General features: G+C 50.3%; 1 long non-coding RNA gene across 4 annotated transcripts in view; it reads left to right on the forward strand.

The window, feature by feature from the left end:
- LOC102461580 (uncharacterized) overlaps window positions 1–19,871 on the forward strand; it is a 128,202-nt gene that overhangs the window by 68,529 nt on the left and 39,802 nt on the right. The gene's annotated exons all lie outside the window — the stretch shown is intronic.

The following is a 19,871-nucleotide window of genomic DNA, read 5'->3' on the forward strand; positions in this document are numbered from 1 at the left end:
ACATTTCCTGGGAGAACTCGCTGTTGTTATTAATTGTGTCATCAGGGGGCCTTCACGTCCTAGTTCTGGACCAGGATTTCATGGTACGAGGTGCTGTACAAACTCCTGAACGCATAGACTGTTCCTGCCCCCCCAAAACTTACAGTCGAAACATAAACTAAGCAACAGGCGGAGACAGTCTGACAGAGGTGTACAAGGACACAATGAGACAGTGTTGGTCTAGGTGACAGGTGGTCATCTTCATCTGCGGCCTGACCAAGTGTTTTTCAGCATCCAGACAAAAGAGAGACCTGAAAGAGGGTGAGAAGGGCTGGCTGGAAACAAGAATTCCAGGTGGTGGAAAATGTCTAGATTTCGAGATTTTTTTGTTGTTGTTGTGCGTTGGAACAAAAAGTAGCCTTGTTCAGAGAGCCTGAGCCTCACCCACCCCAGACCAGCCAATAGCTTTACGGTCAGAGCAGTTGCCGCCGCTCGGACCTGCGAGACCCTGGTTCAAGTCTTTTTGCTGACTCCATCCCAGCTGAGTGTCCTGGGTTCTAGACTGGTTCTCTCCTGTTCCATTTTATCATTAATGATTCATCGGGCAGAGAGAAAAATTCCATCCTGGACCCAAAAAACCGTCCCAACAGAATCTGCATTCCAACGGAGACGTTTCTGCAGATAATACCAAGCTGGGAGAGGTTGCGACTGCTCTGGAGGACAGGGTCATAATTCAAAATGATCTGGACAAATTGGAGAAATGATCTGTGGTCAACAGGATGAAGTTTAATAAAGAAAAATGCAAAGTGCTCCACTTAGGAGGGAACAATCAGTTTCACACATACAGAATGGGAAGCGACTGTCTGGGAAGGAGTACGGCAGAAAGGGATCTAGGGGTTATAGTGGACCACAAGCTGAATATGAGTCAGCAGTGTGATGCTGTTGCAAAAAAAGCAAACATGATTCTGGGTTGCATTAACAGGAGTGTTGTGAACAAGACACGAGAAGTCATTTTTCCGCTCTACTCTGCGCTAGTTAGGCCTCAGCTGGAGTACTGTGTCCAGTTCTGGGTACCACATTTCAAGAAAGATGTGGAGAAATTGGAGAGGGTCCAGAGAAGAGCAACAAGAATGATTAAAGGTCTAGAGAACATGAGCTATGAAGGAAGGCTGAAAGAATTGGGTTTGTTTACTTTAGAAAAGAGAAGATTGAGGGGGGACATGATAGCTGTTTTCAGGTATCTAAAAGGGTGTCATAAGGCGGAGGGAGAAAATTTGTTCATCTTGGCCTCTGAGGATAGAACAGGAAGCAATGGGCTTAAACTGCAACAAGGGAGGTTTAGGTTGGACATTAGGAAAAAGTTCCTAACTGTCAGGGTAGTTAAACACTGGAATAAATTGCCCAGGGAGGTTGTGGAATCCCCATCTCTGGAGATATTTAAGAGTAGGTTAGATAAATGTCTATCAGGGATGGTCTAGACAGTATTTGGTCCTGCCATGGGGGCAGGGGACTGGACTCGATGACCTCTCGAGGTCCCTTCCAGTCCTAGTATTCTATGATTCTATGAAAACCATTTCTGTTGTTTTTTGGTAAATTGGCATTTTCTGATGGAGAAAAAAAAGGGAAAAGCTCTTGGGGACCAGCTCTGCTAATGAATTGGTTTAGTTTATCAGCACGGGATGTTTGTTCAAAGGTACCATTTGAACCATTAGGGGCTGCAAAACTGGCCAGGAAATCTCCGACTCCCCACGAAATGGCTTATCTGGATATTTTAATGCTCCCTGTCAGAGGCAGGGATTAAAGAGGGAGTGGAAGGAGAATATTGATTTTAAAAAACAGCGCAGCCCATTTTCTGCAGAGTTTAAAAACAGGGTTGGGTTTCACGCTGCGAGCTGGGTTTGGTTCTCATTCCGTCTGAACTAGTTCAGGACCGCTTGGTCTCTTTTCATCTGGGTCTGGGACTTCCCGAGGAGTGCAGGAGAATGATCCTGCTGAATTTCAAAAGACGTTGGACACCTACATTGCTTAGGATCCTTCAGAAACCCCAGCCTGAAATAATAATTAACTGATGTCAGCTGCACCCCCTAGCCTTCCCATTGGGCACACGCGAAGGCCAGAATTTTCAGAGGCATTCAGCCTCCGTTTGGAGATCAGGCTATGCCAGCCCAGCTCCCAGTGAGCGGTTTCACAAACCGTTGTCTTGGTCTCAGGGACAATGCGTGCACAGGAAGTGTTCGTGAGGAGCTAAGTACATGGTCAGATCTTTTCACGGGGTGCATGCTGAGCCCTCTGGGGGTGGGGCAGGATGTGATTTCATTTCGTTTTTATCCTGCACAAATATGGATGATTTTTTTCCCCATTTTTGTCAAAAATTTTCTTTGAATTTTTGGGGTGTTTTTTTTTTCCTAACACGGCACAATAACTCCACAAGGCAGTTTTGGGTAACTGGGAAATGTTTAGCTTGGAGTTTTTAAATGAAAACACAGACATTTGCAGTTAAATATGGCCAGTGCCGCTAGTGAAAATGCCTCTTTTCCCCTAGAAAAAACATAGTGGGACCAACCAGGGGTCCTGAACTCTCCTGGAAATCTAGCTGCCAGTGTCTCTGAGCGCTTGTTGCAATAATTGGCCCTAAACGGCAGCTGAGCTCTTTGGAAGGGCTGGCTCCAGTTGTGGGAGCTGAGCCGTGGCAAATCCAAATCTTGAAAAAGTCAACCCCAGGTAAACAACCCAACCCACAGAGGAAATTTCCAGGGGAGATGAATTCATAAACTCACCCTGCCCTAATGAGTCTATTTCTCCTTGCTCCCTGTGTCCTCATTTCTCTGCTGTGAAGTCACTTTCCATTGGTCCTTTCTGCCTAAGAAACAAACAAAACTCTCTCCGTCCGTCCGTCCGTCTGTCTGTCTATCTATCCATCCCCGTACACCCCATCTATCTATCTATCTATCTATCTATCTATCTATCTATCTATCTGTCTGTCTGTCTGTCTGTCTGTCTGTCTGTCTGTCTGTCTGTCTGTCTATCTATCTATCTCCATATACACCCATCTGTCTGTCTGTCTGTCTATGTAGCTATCCATACACACCCGTGTCTATCTGTCTATCCATCCATCCCCATATATACGTCCGTCTGTCTGTCTGTCTATCCCCATACACACCCGTCTGTCTGTCTGTCTATCCCCATACACACCCATCTGTCTGCCTGCCTGCCTATCTGTCTGTCTGTCTATCTATCTCCATACACACCCGTCTGTCTGTCTATCATTTCTCCCTGGAGACTGCCAGCCTCTCCCTGCACAGGCCTCCTTTCACAGAAGAGGCAGGATGAAAGGTTTATGCACTGAGCAATGTCCAACTCCGTCCCACGCCCCAGGTCGGTTTTGGGGGTTTGGCTTGGTGTTTTTAATTCCCTGGCTGTTTGCCTCACATCAGCAACGGGGGACTGGAATATGTTCTTTGAACAGCAGATCCCTGGGAGTTCGTCAAGGGAAAAACTCTACACCCCGAGGTCGTCAGCGCTCCTACTTTTCACGTGACAGTGGAGCTGTCCAACGCATTCGAAAAGAGGTTTCACCTTTCCTTGGGTGTTTCTAAATGCAGACTCCCCGTTTGCAGGGTTCACAGGCGCTGTGGTGTCACCCTTCATCATCTGCACCGTAACAAGGGGGAGGCTTTTTTTTTTCTCCTCCCACTGTGCCACTGCAAATGAGCTCCAAGCTGAGGAGAGAGCCATGGAGGTGAAAGGTCCATGTACACCAGGCAGCCTTCTGTTCCAGTTCAGCCTGGGCAATGTGACACCCTTCCCCTGTACCCTACCCCACACGACTGGGCCTCCCCCTCAGCATAGAGGCTACCTCTGCCCCCGCAGGGTCTCCGTCTCCCAGTCACGCTTTGGCCACTCAGCTGAGGGAATGGTGATTTGTGTGAGGCGGATGTTTGTCCCTTCCGACCTGGGTGTGGAACCACTGACTTGTGTTATGGAGGCATCTCAGCAGCCCTTAGCTAGTAGGGCCTGTTTTCACACCTGTCAGACCTGGGACCTCGGAGCTAATTTTCAGAAGCAGCTGAACACCCACAACGCCAACGGGAGGCCGTGATAGCTTGTCAGGGCTCATCTTCTCTGGGGATCAGCCTCAGGCAGGGGCGGCCCTAGACTAGCTGCCAACAACTGGCACCCTAGGCGACCCATGCAATCAGCGCCCTCACCTCCAAACCCCTCGATGATATGGTGCCACCATTTGGCGCCCCATTTAACTTGGCGCCCTAGGTGACCGTCCAGTTCGCCTATATGGACGGGCCGCCCCGCAGCCTCTGGAGTGGAAATCGGGCTCTTATGAGGCAAAGGAGTGCCTCCCGGAGGCCTACTCTCCGCTGTTATCCGCCATCTTTGAACATGGCCGCTGCTTGCCCTGGTCTCTACTCTGGTTTGGTCAGTGTGGGGGAGTGAATTCTCAGCGCTGCGCCTCAGTCAAGCCGGGTGTGGAGTGAGGTTAATTTTGCCCTACCTGTGAGGCTTGTTCAACAGACCACGAAGTTTGCTGTTGTCGGCTGAGGAAGGTCTAGACAAGGGCGAAGGATTGTTATTTGATTTAGGGAAGAGGCTGTATGACGCCACCAGACCCACTCTTTAACTGCTTTGTTTATTAGCCTTTCACTGGGCTCCTGACCGTGGGTAGTCTGGCAGGAACTGCAGCCTCTGGGCCAAGTGTTTTCCATTTTGTCTTGCTGAATTGTCTCCAGTGCTGTTTCTTTGGGAGTCCGGGGTGGGGTTGGCTGCCAGCTTGCCTCTCCTACCCAGGGCACGGGCAGCCACTTTTGGGAACCAAGAACCTCTTCCTTTTCTAGATTGAATCCCTGGACACTGAGCGGAAAAGCACGTCCGTCTTGATCGAGCTAAGGAGCCTGACCACAGGCCCAGAGCTAACGATTCTCTTTGAAATTCCTTCCGGATCCATCCCAGCTTTCCTTTCCTTTTCAGAGTACCCAGTGTCACTGCTTTTGCTTCCAAGTGATGGCAAAGCATCCTTAGTTCCTGTCTGGACCCCCAGAGTCTGTTTCCTGACGGATTCTGTTTAAAGATCTCACCTGAGTCTTGCCAGAACAGAGCTATGAATGGGATGCTGTAATGGGCAGGGCGAGTGCTGACCAGCACCCAGTGCTGAAGGGGTTAAACTCAGGTAGCTAGCAAAGGAGTTGGCCACGGGACTGGGAGAACCAATCGAGATAGAGGGACGAAATTTGGATTGGATATAGATTCCCCGCCTGCTTTCTTTGCGTGGGAGAGAGAAACCGGGAACTGAGAGCCACAGAATGATTTAAATCCAGATGGGACCAGCATGCCCCCAAGGAATTTGGGGCATGGGAGTGGACTGAACAAGAGAAAATTGGAAGTAAGTAAAGAGAAAAGTGGATCTAGTCGCAATCAGGGTATTTTTCTTTATTTAGTGGCTTGGTTTGAACTGCTCTGTGTGAATCTCTGCCTCTCCCTGCCCCATTTACCATCTCGCATTGTGCCCAGAGACTTTTCTCTGTGTTCTAATTTGTTTTCCTTAGTTGCTCTGTAACATCTAGCAACCAAGTACGCTTTATCACGTTTCTCTTTTGTAATAATAATCACTTCTTTAAAGACTATATTATTGCCTCCATATAAATCCATGGTATGTCCACATCTTGAATATTGCGTACAGATGTGATCGCCTCATCTGAAAAAAGACTTATTGGCATTGGAAAAGGTTCAGAAAAGGGGTTCAAAAATGATTAGGGGTTTGAAGAGAGATTAAAAAACTGGGTCTTTTCAGCTTAGAAAAGAGGAGATGAAGGGGGTCTATGATCGAGGTCTATAAAATAATGATTGGTGTGAAGAAAGTGAATAAGGAAAAGTTATTTACTTGGTCCCCTAACATAAGAGCTACAGGGCACCACATGAAATTCATAGGTAGCATGTTTAAAACAAACCAAAGGATGTTTTTCTTCACTCAGCGCACAGCCAACCTGCAGAACTCCTTGCCAGAGGATTTTGTGAAGTTCAGGACTTTAACAGGGTTCCAAAAAGAGCTACCTACATTCATGGAGGTTTGGTCCATCAATGGCTATCAGCTGGGGTGGGTAGGGATGGTATCCCTAGCCTCTGTTTGTCAGAGGCTGGGAATGGATGATAGGGGAGGGATCTCTTGATGATTCCCCGTTCTGTTCATTGCCTCTGGGGCATCTGGCATTGGCCACTGTCAGAAGACAGGCTAATGGGCTAGAACCGCTAGATGGACCTTTGGTCTGACCCAGTGTGGCCGTTCTTATGTTCTTAAGTGAGTCATGCTGTGCTGTCCCATCACTCAAAAAAGATGAGATACCAACACACACACACACACACACACACACACACACACACACACACAGCCTGGAGGCTGGGAGGAGTCCAGCAGGGACTGTGAAGTGATGTCCCGCTGAAGTGCCACGCTGCCGTGTCCCGGTGCTGACAGGCCCAGGCGGCGCCCGTGTGGGTAGCCGAGCTGTCTCTCTGGTGCCACTCGGGCTGTTCTCAAGGCCTGTCAGATGGCAGCCGTGCCCCCCCCCCCCCCCAAGCACCGACAGCCGCTGTGTCCCCTTTGTTTACGGTCACTAGCTTTAGCAAAATTAATCTCACGTCGGCACTGAACCCTGACCCCCCCGGATGCCACCTCTTCCCATCTCGATCTGTGGGAGAGGGCCAGGGGGCCCTGTCTTGGCTCTCCAGCAGCCCAGAAGACCGGGCTTAGGTGGTGTCACAAGCTAATTAAATGCGTAACCCCGTTAGCTTTGTTCCTCCCGCCGCACCCACTTTGCCGCCTGCACCATTTGTGTCCCCTTTAAACACCCTCCCTCCCCCTGTCCCTTTCCTCCCTCGCCGACATGGTAAAGAGGGGGGGCCAGCTCCTTTTCCCGACTCTCCTGCAGAGATCCGGAGTGGGAGGGGAGCAGCCAGCTGAGCACGCTTCTCGCTGCCCGGCAAAAGTAGGGCACCCAGACCAGATGCTCTTTGGCTGACGGTGATGGGTGAAGCCATCTTGTGCCTCTGTGCCTGGCTCTAAAATGGCCGCCCGTCCCAAAACGGGGCCGAACACGAGACACCATCTGCAAAGCTGGTCCCACGCCCGGCGTGGCCTTTTTATGCAAAATGGAATTAATTGGATTTGAATATGGTAATTAAGCCATCAAGCCCTCCCGTGCAAGTAGTTTTGTTCCTTTCTTTTGGCGCTCTCCTCCCCCACGGTCCCCCACCCGCCTTCGCGCCCAACATGTACCCTTCCTGCATCTTAATTAAATATTTCATGGAGGAAATGCCACTGCTTTCTCTTCCCCTTGACTTCACCAGCCTCCTCTTTGTCTTGGGGACCCCTGTTTAGTTCTCTTGGACAAACGCCCCTTCGCCTTCAGCCTTTCTTACCAACCGCTTGTCTCGCCTTTACCTGAAACGTAGCCACACAGCATAATACGCAACAGCCACACCAGGCTAAAATTTCCAGGGGATTTATTTTACAAGCCCTTTTTTTTAAAAGGGGGACATATTTGTTTCCCAAAGCGCATCTTTAAAAATCTAGGGCCCGATGTTTGGCGGATGTAATTCTGTGGCGTTCTATTGACTTCGGTGGAACAATGTCAATTTTACACCGTTCGGGAATCTGGCCCTCTGTTTCCCATTCTAATAACACAAAGACTTTTCTGTTTTCAGCATCTTTCTGCATTGAAACTGGCTAGTAGTAGTCAGATGTAGATGGGGAACTATATATACATATATATGTCTAAATTATGTTCTGTGATAGCTTAGTTTTAAGCTTTGATTGAAACCGTGACTGGGATGTTCCGTACGCTGTAACTCAGGTGGGCAAAGGTTTCTAAACAATTTCCCCACCTTTAAAACAAACTCGGGTGATATTTTAATCATCGCGTCTAAGTCCTGGCATCACTGACGCTTCAGTTTTCTTTCCTTTGCCTGTGCAAACTGTGTTTACCTGTGGCTATTTATTCCACTGAAGTGGCAAGAAAAATTGTTGTCCAGTGGTTAGAACAGCAGATGTGCAATCGCGACTCTCTGAAGCTATCTGCAGCCCGGAGTGGGCAGAGCGGTTGAGTGGCTAGAGCAGGAGGTTAGGAAATCGGACTCCTGGGGTAAATTCCTGTCCCGACTGAGGCAGGTGGAATTTTTCCATTGACTTTAATGGGACATGATTTCACTCCACGCTCTATTTCTGGCTTTACTTTTGATTTCGCTGTATTGTGTTTCCTTGGACAAATAGCATCACGACTCGGTGCTTCAATTCTACAACATATCCTGGTGACAAAGATACTTGCGTCCTTGGGGGTGGGCCTGAGCGTATTTGAAAGGTGCTTTGAGATCTTCAGATGGAAGGAAATACAGAAATGCAAAGCTTTGTTGTTATGTACTCATTGGGGCTATGTCTAGACTATACCTCTCATTCCTCAAAAAATGAGGTTTACAGGATCTGTCGAAAAAGGGTTTATTTTTCGACAGATCCCCATCTAGACTGCTGTTTTTCCCCAAAAAAGCTCTGTGTTGAAAAAAAGCAGCGGCCATGTTTATGCTAATGAAGCACAGGATATTTAAATCCCTGCTTCATTAGCAATTTCGATGTACCTAATCTATATCTCTCTGTCGACAGAGAGGTGTAGTCTAGACATACCCTGGAAGACTACATCTAATATTGAAATCCAGCAATGTAGTCGCTTAGTGGAAGAGAGAGAGAGATTTTTACTATTACCTATTTTTATTATCTTGCCTGATGCACTCAACTAGCTCAAGTGTCTTTTAAATGTTTCTTGATATGTTTTATATTTATACATGTTTGAATTTCATTCCTCCACTTTTCAAAAGGAAATATTTTTACCGGGAATTATAATTTTTTTTCTCTCCCCAAATGTCCTAAGTGCTTCTATCTGCAATATATTGATAATTGGTTCAGTTGCTCTGATCCAGTAGTCACCCTGGTTGCTGTAACTTTTGTGTGTGTCCAAGAAAAAGGCCATGGCTAGGCAGCTTAACATCCTTTTAGAAATTTACAGCCCACCGAGAATCTTTCTTTCACATGGAAATTTTGTTTCCATTGAAAGTTTTCTTTTTCGTTTTTTGTTGGGGAGGAAAAAATTGGGGTTTGACATTTTTTCCCTGGAAAACCCCAAAATTGGTCCCTTTGGGGTTCAGTGGCCGAAAACCCCAATAACCTTCCGTTTTGGAGCAAATTTTCTTATGACCAAACAGGTCTTTTATTTGGGGGGGGGGATCCTGTTTTTCTTGACAAGCCATTTTCCATCTCAAAAAAGCCCATTGAGACATCGCCTGTTTTGACTCTTTCTATACCGATCACAGAGATTAGTTTGTTTTGTTTTTTTTTAAAGACAAATCAGACTATCAGATCGTTAACCTGGCCCTGTTTCCCCTATATTGAGGGGAAATCGCACGGGGAAAGACTTAGCAGAGAGGCTCAGCTCTGGGTTGGAACTCATAAGAATGGGCCAGACTGGGGTCAGACCAAAGGTCCATCTAGCCCAGTCTCCTGTCTGCCAACAGTGGCCAATGCCAGATGCCCCAGAGGGAGTGAACAGAACAAAGAATCAACTGATCCATCATCTATCCTCCATTTCCAGCTTCTGGCAAACAGAGGCTACGGACACCATCCGTGCCCAGCCTAATGGACCTAAACCCCATGGATTTATCCAGCTCTTTTTTGAACCCTGTGCTCAGGCATGTCGATGAACAGCAGGGAACGGAGGAGGAGTTTGCCCTGCGGCTCTCAGTCCTGAAGAGAAAGTTGCATTATCCTCGGTTAGTCTCCTGTCTCGATAGAGGGCTTCCGCCATGCATGGGCCTTGTCATGGGCGTCCAGTATCTAAGGCAGATTCTGGGGGCAGAGCGTTGCTGCCCTCAACGCCCGCCCTCCCAGTGCTCCAGGTCTGGAGAAGCCGGGCTGGGCTGGGCCGAGCCACATGGCGCCCCCTCTTCCCTCGTCCGGCGCTCTGGGGCTGGAGAAGCCGGGCCGGACCGCATGGCATCCCCTCCTCCCTCCTCCGGTGCTAGGGTTGCCAGGTGTCCAGTATTCACCCGGACAGTCCGGTAATCGTGTCCCCTGTCCAGTTAAAAAAACCAGAAAATACTGGACACGTGAAACGTCCAATATTTCCTGCTTCCCTCGGACAGAAGCCTGGCGGGGACAATTTTCCCCCAGCGCATCTGGCGAGGGCGGGGAGCGAGGAACACGGGGACATTTAAAGGTGCAGCGCGGTTTTTTTTTCTCAGCAACTGTGGTCTCCCCCTTTTGTTTTCTCAACAGAACTTTTCCCCCTGTGTTTTTTTTTTGTGGGGGTCGCTATTTTTGGTTAAACCATCTGACAACCCTAACCAGCGCTCTGGGGCTGGAGAGGCCGGTCCGGTCCATGCAGCACGTCCTCCTCCGGTTCCTTCCCCTCCCCATGGTTGGAAGTGGGGAGCATATGCGCGGCGCACTGTTCCACCTCCCTGTGGGGGGCAGGGAAGGGGCGGAGCCTCAGCAGAAGGGGCGGGGCTGGAGGCTTGCCTCCCCCAGCCCTGCCTACCCCAACTGCCCATGGGCTGTGTGCTGGCTTCTCTGTGCCGGCTGGAGGTTTACGTCCTCAGAGAGACAGTGCTGGCTCCTGCGAGTGGACCCGTTCAGCAACTTTTCCCTTCTCCGTGTGGGGGGGGGGGGAAGAGCAGAGAAGACAAAACGACACAGATAATTAACTAGGGAGGAACAGGCCCTCGCTATGGAAAAACGACAGCTTTCTGCCCAGGGGACGTGCCTCGCTGCTGAGCGCTGAAGGTTACCCGGGGATGCTGCTGAGCAAATAACTTAGTTCGACAATCGAGGCTGGTGTGTTGCTTTTTTGGGTGGAGGCGTGATCGGGGGGGGGGGCCTGTGCAAAGCCAAGGCACCACTGATGCCCTTGCACGGGCCCTGTGCACGAGGGTAGATCCACCCCCACGTAGATTTGCCCCCAGTGGTTTGCAATCTCCTCTCCGTTTTCTGTTCCCCCCCAAAATCATGAACCCCAGGGGTGCCTGGGTTATAATTGTGGGAAGCTCTGGGAGACCAAGCAAACCCTTCGCCCTCCTCAGCCCCATACTAATGCAACCGGCATAGGGCAGCATTGTCCGATGTTAACAAGGGGATTAGTGCAGGGGAGGGCAATAATTTTCACATGGGGACCACTTAATGAATTTTGGTCTGTGGTCATGAGCCGGCTCCACCCCTGGAAGGGGCGTGGCCTGAGGTGGAAGGGGCGGGGCTGTGGACTATCCTCCTCCTCCCCCTCCCCCCCGACTTGCCTGGGGCTAGAGGCTTTGAATTAAAAACACAGCAAAGGGCTCCCGGCCCCACTGCTACCGCATTGCCTGGCAGCCGCTTGGGGTTGCTGGAGCTATTTAAAGGGCTTGCGGCCACATCTTGCCCAGCCCTGCATTAATGGGACCGGGTATCGCAAGCAGCCTGGGTTCTGCTTTTCTTTTGGGAAGCATCCGGGTGAGGCTCCATCTTGTTTCCCTTATGGAAGCTGGCAGCTTATGTTTCTATTGGTGGTGCACATCCATGTGTGCCTTGGTGCACAGAACAAAATTTATTCCACCCCAGAGGGGCAAAAAATGAGAGGGGACGTTGCTGAGCTGTTCCATGGATGACCTTGTTTGTCAGAGTCTAGCAGACTGAAGGCTCGAGCGAAGGTCTGGTCACCAGATGGATTGGGAAGGGTGGTGCCATGGGGACCCCTTGCTCCCCATCTCCCTAGCTTAGACCCACCCTGGAATAACAGGGGCTGTTCCATTCCTGTGTCTCCCCTACATATTCCCCTCCCTCCTCCCGTTGAGGTCTGGAAAAGCTCTGCTGTGCTCTAAATCCACTGGGATGCTCCCAACCTCCGTGGTACATGCTGGGTCACCCATGCTTTGCGGAGATCTGATTCCAGCCCCTTTTCCTTGTTCCCGCCTGGCAGATTGTATTAAAGGAAGCGGCGAGTCCATGAAATGCGGCTCCTCATATTCCCGCGCCGTGCCTGCAACTGCTGTCGCTGCCCCAGGGGATGGCGCATGATTGGGAATGAGAGGGACAGGGCTTGAAAAATCCACTCATGCGCTCACTCGCGGGCAAGGAGAATCTTTCCTGGCTGAGTGCAAGTCCCTTCTGCAGAAAATCCCTCTGATTAGGAACATAGGAACGGGCAGACTGGGGTCAGACCAAAGGTCCGCTCACCCAGTGTCCTGTCTGCCGACAGCGGCCAGTGCCAGATGCCCCAGAGGGAGGGAACAAAACAGGAAATCATCAAGTGATCCCTCTCCTGTCACCCATTTCCAGACAAACAGAGACTAGGGACACCATTCCTACCTGTCTTGGCTATAAGTATTGATGGACCGAACCTCCATGGATTTATCTAGCTCTTTTTTGAACCCTGTTAAAGTCCTGGCCTTCACAACATCCTCTGGCGAGGAGTTCCACAGGTTGACTGTGCGCTGGGTGAAGAAAAACGTCCTTTTGTTGGTTTTAAACCTGCAACCTATGAATTTCATTTGGTGCCCCCTCGTTCTTAGGTTATGGGAACAAGTAAATAACTTTTCCTTATTCACTTTCTCCATACCTGTCATGATTTTATAGACCTCGATCATATCCCTCCTTAGTCTCCTCTTTTCTGAACTGAAAAGTCCCCATCTTTTTTCTCTCTCTTCATATGGGTCCCATTCCAAACCCCTCATCATTTTTGTTGCCCTTTTCTGAACTTTTTCCAATGCTAGTGTATCTTTTTTGAGATATGACCACATCTCTACGCAGTATTCAGGATGTGGGTGCACCATGTGTTTATAGAGGGGCAATAAGGTGTTCTCTGTCTTATTCTTGATCCCTTTTTAAAAATGATTCCTAACATTCTGTTTGCTTTTTTGACTGCTGTCGCTACACACTGAGTGGATGTTTTCAGAGAACCTGTGGACCGCAGCAAAACTGACAAACAGGAAGCCCCTTCTCCTTTTTGGACAGGCACTGATGTTTTCCTGGGAAAGGAGAGGCCAGCTGTGATGTGTCTACAAGGGAAGAGATGGTCCTTCTCAAAACCAGCAGGCTGCAAGGTCGAAGAGGGGAACAGAGAGTGGAACAGATGACTAGCCTGAGACTTGGCACACGTTGGTTCTATTCTTAGCTCTGTCATGGTCTCCCTGGTCACGCCTCGTGCCTCAGTTTCCTCTGCTGTCATTTATTCATCTTGTCTATTTAGGCAATGAGACCCTTGGGGGGCAGGGATTGCCTCGTACCATGGCGGTACAGGGCCTGGCACAATGGAGCCCTGACCTCGGCTACGGCCTCTAGGTGCTACCGAAATACAAATAGTTAACAGAGAGAAAATGCTCCTACTGTTTTTCCGAAGAGTTGAAGTGCGAGGCAGGTCTCAGATTTGTTGGGGAGCTACATCCTGTGTCAGAGAGGGGGTAACCACACTATGTGGGGACAGAGGGACAGAGAAGGCAACAGGGTTTAGGGATATTTTGAGGCAAGATACGCTGTGTTTTGTTATAGGGAGGGGGAAAGTGGAACAAACCAAGGGAGAGGGCCAATACCCAGAGAGACAGAGCACAATACAGTTTAGGAAATATAGCCCCTCACAAGCGAGCTGCAGACCATCCAGCGCAGACCGGCCGTACGCCTTTAAACAGCAGAGAACCTGGTGTATTTGTCAGAGTGAATGTGGCTACGTCTACACTGTTGGACTTTTGCAGAAAAGGATATGCAAATGGGTGTTCATTTGCATATCTCGCACTCTCATTTGCATATCTTCTTCCGATCCTCTTTTGCGCAAGAGCCCAAAAAACCTCATTTTTTGAGGAATAAGGGAACTTGCACAAAAGGGCTTTTTCTGACAAATGGTCGGGGCTTTTTAGGGCAAAACCTCAGAAGACGGTATGCAAATGAGTGCACGATATGCAAATGAGCACCTATTTGCATCTCCTCTTCTGCAAAAATCCCGCACTGGAGATGCCTGTCACTCTGGTGTTGTGCTTGGGGATCGGGTCCGTTTTCCAAGTGCTGGCAGGGGAGCTGGGGTCCGTTTCATTGCAAACGGAAGGGGATGTCTCTGCAGATGAACTCTCAGGGAAGATCATTCTTAGCCTGGAAAACCCTTAAGGCCTCTGCCCAAGCTGGCGGGACTGTGCACCCCAGAGGGAGATGGGATGCTAGTTAGGTGTCAAGCAGCCTTCCCCATAAGTTGTGCGCTTGGGCAGCCACTCAGGAAAGATTCAAATGCTGCCAAGCTGATTAGCAGAGTGCCCACAGCTGCCCTCAGCCAACAGCATATGTTTCTGTTGGTGGTGCACATCTGCATCTGCCTCGGTGCACATGACAACATTTATTCTGCACACAGATGGAAAAAAATTAGAGGGAACAACGGTGTCAAGGTGAAGAGGAGGGTCCGAACAGGGGAAGATGACCATTTTGCGGGGCCCCAGGCAGCACAATTTCGCGGGGCCCCCCTTTGCCACGGCGCATGCGTGGGGCTTCTTGAAGCGCAGGGCCCGGGGCAGCCGCCCCGCTCGGCCTGCCCTATATCCGCCCCTGGGTCTGAAATCCAGCAGCCCTGAAGGACGGGGTTGCCTGAGGTCTGCCAGCTGAACGGGATGTATTCAGAGTGAAACCTGGGTTCCAGCCTAGGACTTTGAAACGTCTGCTCCAGAATGGAGAAGGGACCTAGCAAGTAACTAAAAACAGTAGCTGATCTGACAAACAATGACAGGTTTCTCGTCACTGCGCAAGGCAGATAACAAGAGAGTCCCTGTCTTGATGAGTTTACAGACTCATTTTTCCTGTCTGTGCAATGGGCCCAATCTGCAAAGTTAAGATCCCAAAGTTCAGGGGTGTTTGGCTGCAGAAGTCTAGTTGAAATCAGACTCTAATAATTAAAGGGGGTTAGTTCACCCTTGGTACCAAAGAAAATAATGGAATGAGCCGTGTGTGTGTGTGTGTGGTGTGTGTGCGTGTGCGTGCGCCCACACAAGCCAACCCCACTGCCTAGATGGAATCAAAGCTGGACAAGTATGTGTCATAGGCCCTATATTGCTATCATCTGATGGGGAGTCTCTTTTCCTTCAAGTAACAGAAATCCATCGTTTTGGAGCTCTGAGTTAGCCAGATGCCACTCTGCAGTTCTGAGTGTTCTTGGTGTGGAGCAGAGTGATTCGGTTGTCTTATATTCATGCAATCTGCCGCTCTTAATAATAAGTCGTGGCTAGTAATTTAACAATACTCTATTAGACACATGGTTAACCATAGCCATGTGATTTCACACCCATCACATCTAATTCCAGGTTACTCACCAGCGGTTGCAAATGGTGTTAAGACAGTGACAATTACTAAGAAAAGCCAAAGAAACAACTACTCATTTAAAGTTGTAGAGATGTAGCCGTGGTGTGTGTGGTTGTGACAATTTTCTTCCACTATTTGATCTGAGGAAGTGGGTCTGGCCCATGAAAGCTCATCACCTAATAAACCATCTTGTTAGTCTTTAAAGTGCTACACAGTCCTGTTTTTTGTTTCATTTATAGTTGACTTTATTCAATGATAGCAGATCGCCATTCCTACAAGGTTTATTACTGGCACCGTTGTTATTTAATGGAAAACTCACGCGGGTTGCCTAGGTTTTCTTTTTTGGCCCAGAAGGCTGTAAGGAAAGGAATATGTGTAAATATCAGCCGCGTTGGTATCAAAAGAATCGTGATGCTCGAGGATCGCATTGGCGACCCTGTTCGAAGCTGTCTGGTTGAGTACGTTCTATAATGGTAGAGATAGGACTCGGAAGGCCAAAGTCACACCGCCGTGACAGCTGCCAACGTGTAGGTGATGGCAGCTTGTGTCTACGTTTGTGAAAAACCCACTGAGAGCCACAGGCTCTGATGGAAACTCCTTGGTGTATGTAGGGGTGGGGGGAGGAAGGAGGGCAAGAGTATGGAGGGGTGGGTTGTGCGGGAGGGTGTCTCTTATCCCCATGAGGCTGCTCCACCAGGAACTCTCGTGTTACAATAAACCAATCTGCCAAAGGGATTATGTTTGTGCGACTACATTTCAAAGACTGGGGTGCAGTGGGGGGGACAATCACAGAAGGAAACCCGGTTCTTTCACAGGAGGGTTTGAAATCTGGGTCTTGAAATGCTTCGCCTGCCTCCCCCGCTTCCTTCGCTATTAACGCTCCTTTAAAATCAAGTGAGGGCCAGGCTGGGCACCCACACTCTGCTCCCACCCCGGAAAGGCCCCTTCTGTTTCTGGATGGCTGCAGCCCCTTCCCCGCCGTGCACACTGCGGCCGAGGGACCCGGGCGGCAGCCTGGATAAAAGGCATCCAGCAATTTAATACAAACTGGCATCTGCACCTGAGGGAGGGGGTTATCTTCTGACTAATCTCCCGGGACGAAAGCCCCCGACATTCCCCTCCGAGCGATGGATGTGACCTACATAGCTGGGCTCCAGATAAGACCGCCTGAGCCGCCACCGACACCCACTTAAAGAGACAGCACCCTGCCAGCTGCCGGGCCTGGGTTGGAATTGGCATTGGACCCAGGACAGACCTGCAGGGTGGCCCGGCATCCGGTTGGGACCAGCTGGGTACCCATCGGAAATGAAAGGGCCTTGGAATTCCATCCCCTGCCCAGAAAAGCTAAAAATCCTCAGGGCGCAAGGGAGGGGGAAGTTTTTCCGGTGATGACGAGCCAGTGAGATCCAGCTGGTGCTTAGTTTTCCTGCGTTGCTGGGAGGGTAAAGAATTGGGTGGTAGCCCCACATGAAACGTCGGGCCTGGGATCCGGGAGCAAAGCAGGGAAGATGGGCACCAAAGCATGGAGTGGTGCTTGCTGGGTAGGATTGAGCCAGGGCGCCCTGGAATGTCGTGGAGACAGGGGAACACAGGCTCCCTGCGATGGTGGAGGAGGAGCGGAAGGAGGGAGCCCCATGATGCTGCACGCCAGAGGGGCGCCTGAGAATCAGGAGTTGCGGAGGGAGGAGAGGATGTCATCAGCACAGAGCCAAGTCAGGGAGCAGATCCCAGCTGGAATGAAAGACCCTCAGAGCCGGTCTAATCTGCCCCCGGCCCCTCCCTCTCTGATCTCCCCATCTCTCCCTCAATCACCACATTGTATTTCCCTGCTCAAGTGAAATAAGCGCGAAACGTTTTTCTTTTTCCTTTAATTCCAGGGAAGGGCTGCAGCTCAGCTCCTGCTGCTGGGAAAGTGGGAGCGGGAAGAGGGGGGAGAAGAAAGCCCAATGAGCCCTGCTCCCATGAGCAGCCTGTGCGCGCGCTGCCTCTGGGGTGTAGCATTTCCAGGCCTGCTGGCTTTTGTCCTGCGCCACGTGTGACATTTTATGCAAATCACGCAATTCGCTTCAGTGCATATTTGCAAGTCATTTGCATGTGGCCATACATTTGGGAGTCAACGCACCCCTCCCACGCGCAGAGGTGGGGGTGTGGAGTCGCTTACACGTGGCAGCTCCCACTGGAGAGCTAGGAGGGCGGGTGCGGGAGGGGAGAAGTCTAGTTTCAGGTTGTCATCCAGGGCGCACCTGCCACTCCAGCCAGTGAAGATGATCAGTTTTCATGTGCGGAGCTGCCAAGGCGGCGGTGGAGAGAATGCGGGACCAAGCCCCGATCAGCGACTGCAGAATGGGCCCGGTTCTTCTGTGGGGGGTGGGGATTTACATCCTGCAGAGACCTGTCCATCACCCCTATGGGTCTGTGCAGGTGGCTTGCAATATTGTGAATATCCAGTTCTGGGTACCACGTTTCTGGAAAGCTGGTGAGAAACTGGAGACGGTTCAGAGAAGAGCAACACAAATGATGAAAGGTCTAGAACAGTGGTTCCCAATCTTTTTGGTACTGGGGACCGGTAAACCCATTCACAAGCTTTTGGAGGACTGGTAACATTATTTGCATATTCATTATGCAAATTATGAATATGCAAATAAACGGTGTTACTGGCCCTGCCTGTCCGGCGGGTTGTTCCACCACCCCTCCTAGCCCCAATCACGGCTGCTTTATTGTCTGTCGCCAGCTCCCCCGACTGTGTCCAGTGCCGGGCGTTCTGCATCGGTGCACACGGCACCTGGTTTTTTTCCCTAGTGCCCACCGGATCTAGCCCCGCCGCCCGGGAGCATGCCTGGCAAGAGGGCTGCACTCAGCAGTGGGGAGTGCTGCTACCCCGTCACACAAATTAATAGGGTCGTGCACGATAATTTTTCTAAGGACCGGTATTTTTTTTCTAAGAACCAGTACTGGGCTGCTGGCCACACTTTGGGAAACGCTGGTCTAGGAGACACGAGCTAGGAGGGCAGACTGGAAGAACTGGGTTTGTTTAGTCTGGAAAAGAGAAGACTGAAAGGGGACATGAGAGCAGTTTTCAAGTAGGTGTTACAAGGAGGAGGGAAAAATTGAACAAGAAGCAAAGGGCTTAAATTGCAGCAAAGGAGTTTTAGGTTGCACATTAGAGAAAACTTCCCAACTGTCAGGGTGGTGAAACACTGGAAGGGAGGTTGTGGAAGCTCCATCACTGGAGAGATTTAAGAGTAGGTTAGACAGACGCCTGTCAGGGAAGATCTGACGGTGCTTGGTGAGGGCAGGGAACTGGACTTGATGACCTCTTGAGGTCCCTTCCAGTTCTAGGATTCTAGGATTTACCAACCAGCTCCAGTATTTATTATAAACTGTGTTACGTTTCCATTGCGAGTCCCCATCTGCAGTTGACAAACCCAACAGCATCAAGGCCCCTGGTGGATCCTGCCTCCAAGAATGGCATTCAGGGTATTCCCTCGGCGCTCGGTTTTCAAGCCCACCTTAGCCACAAATAAATTGCAGCTCTAAGAAGAAGACAGAAAGAAACCGCTGTCTCCTTCCTTCTGTGGTGCTTTGTCCTGCCGTAAGGGCAGGGGACTGGACTCTTCCCATCCTAGAATTCTAGAGTTTCTCTGGAGAGCAGAGTTTACTGCGGGGGTGTGCAGGGGGTGGGGCTTTGTTCTGGGGTTCCCAGAAGGAGGGGGCGTGCTGGATTTCAGGACGAGCCAGCGTTCACGGGAATAAATCCCAATGAACAGAATCAAGTGCAAGTCCAGGTTCACTGGCATTTACAGCAGCACTTGCATTTGGGGGTGATAGCGGCTTGGGGGGGATCCATTTTTAGAAAGTTATGTCTTTGTAAAAAAATCTTTATAAATGGTTATGGGTCCTAGCTAAAACAGCCCCCAAACCTTGAGTCCTGGTCTCTCTGGTCCCGGGGACCAGATGGGCCCACACTCAGAACAGCTCCACTCTCATGTTCTGGGAGTCAGCCCCTAAACTAGTGAATAACACCAAGGAGCCGCTGCTCTTGTGTAGTCACCTTGTGTAGTCACTTACCCTTGTGCAAGGTGGGGGCAGACGGCCTCCATCGTGATAGAGACACCCCCCCGGGTGCTCACCTGGTGTAGATGTGAATGCTGCACCCGGTTCAGGGTGATGGAGCAGTGCCTCTGAAAATGTTCTGTCCTGACGCGAATACTGATTTCCTTGCAGGAGGCTTGTAGTCATAATGAGGGGGCTGGTGGGGTGGTTTCATAGCAAAAGCCCGGCTCCGTGAGCAAGAAGGGCCACAAAAGGGCCGGAAAGCAACAGATTTTGCAGGCAGCGTGAACTAGATCTTCCAAGGTAAGTCGGCGCCTTGGGCACTGCGCCAGCCTGGCCATTGCTTTCTAAAAAGCTCTGGCTTCAGCCACAAGATCTGTGCCTGATGCCAGGCTCCCCAGGTGATGTCCCCTGACCTGCACAAGGCAGGTCTGACCCCAACTGGCCCCTAACCCTGTGAGGGTATGTCTACACTACCCCGCTAGTTCGAACTAGC

The sequence above is a fragment of the Pelodiscus sinensis genome, chromosome 19 (genome assembly GCF_049634645.1).
Source record: "Pelodiscus sinensis isolate JC-2024 chromosome 19, ASM4963464v1, whole genome shotgun sequence".
In the NCBI taxonomy this organism is placed as follows: Eukaryota; Metazoa; Chordata; order Testudines; family Trionychidae; genus Pelodiscus; species Pelodiscus sinensis.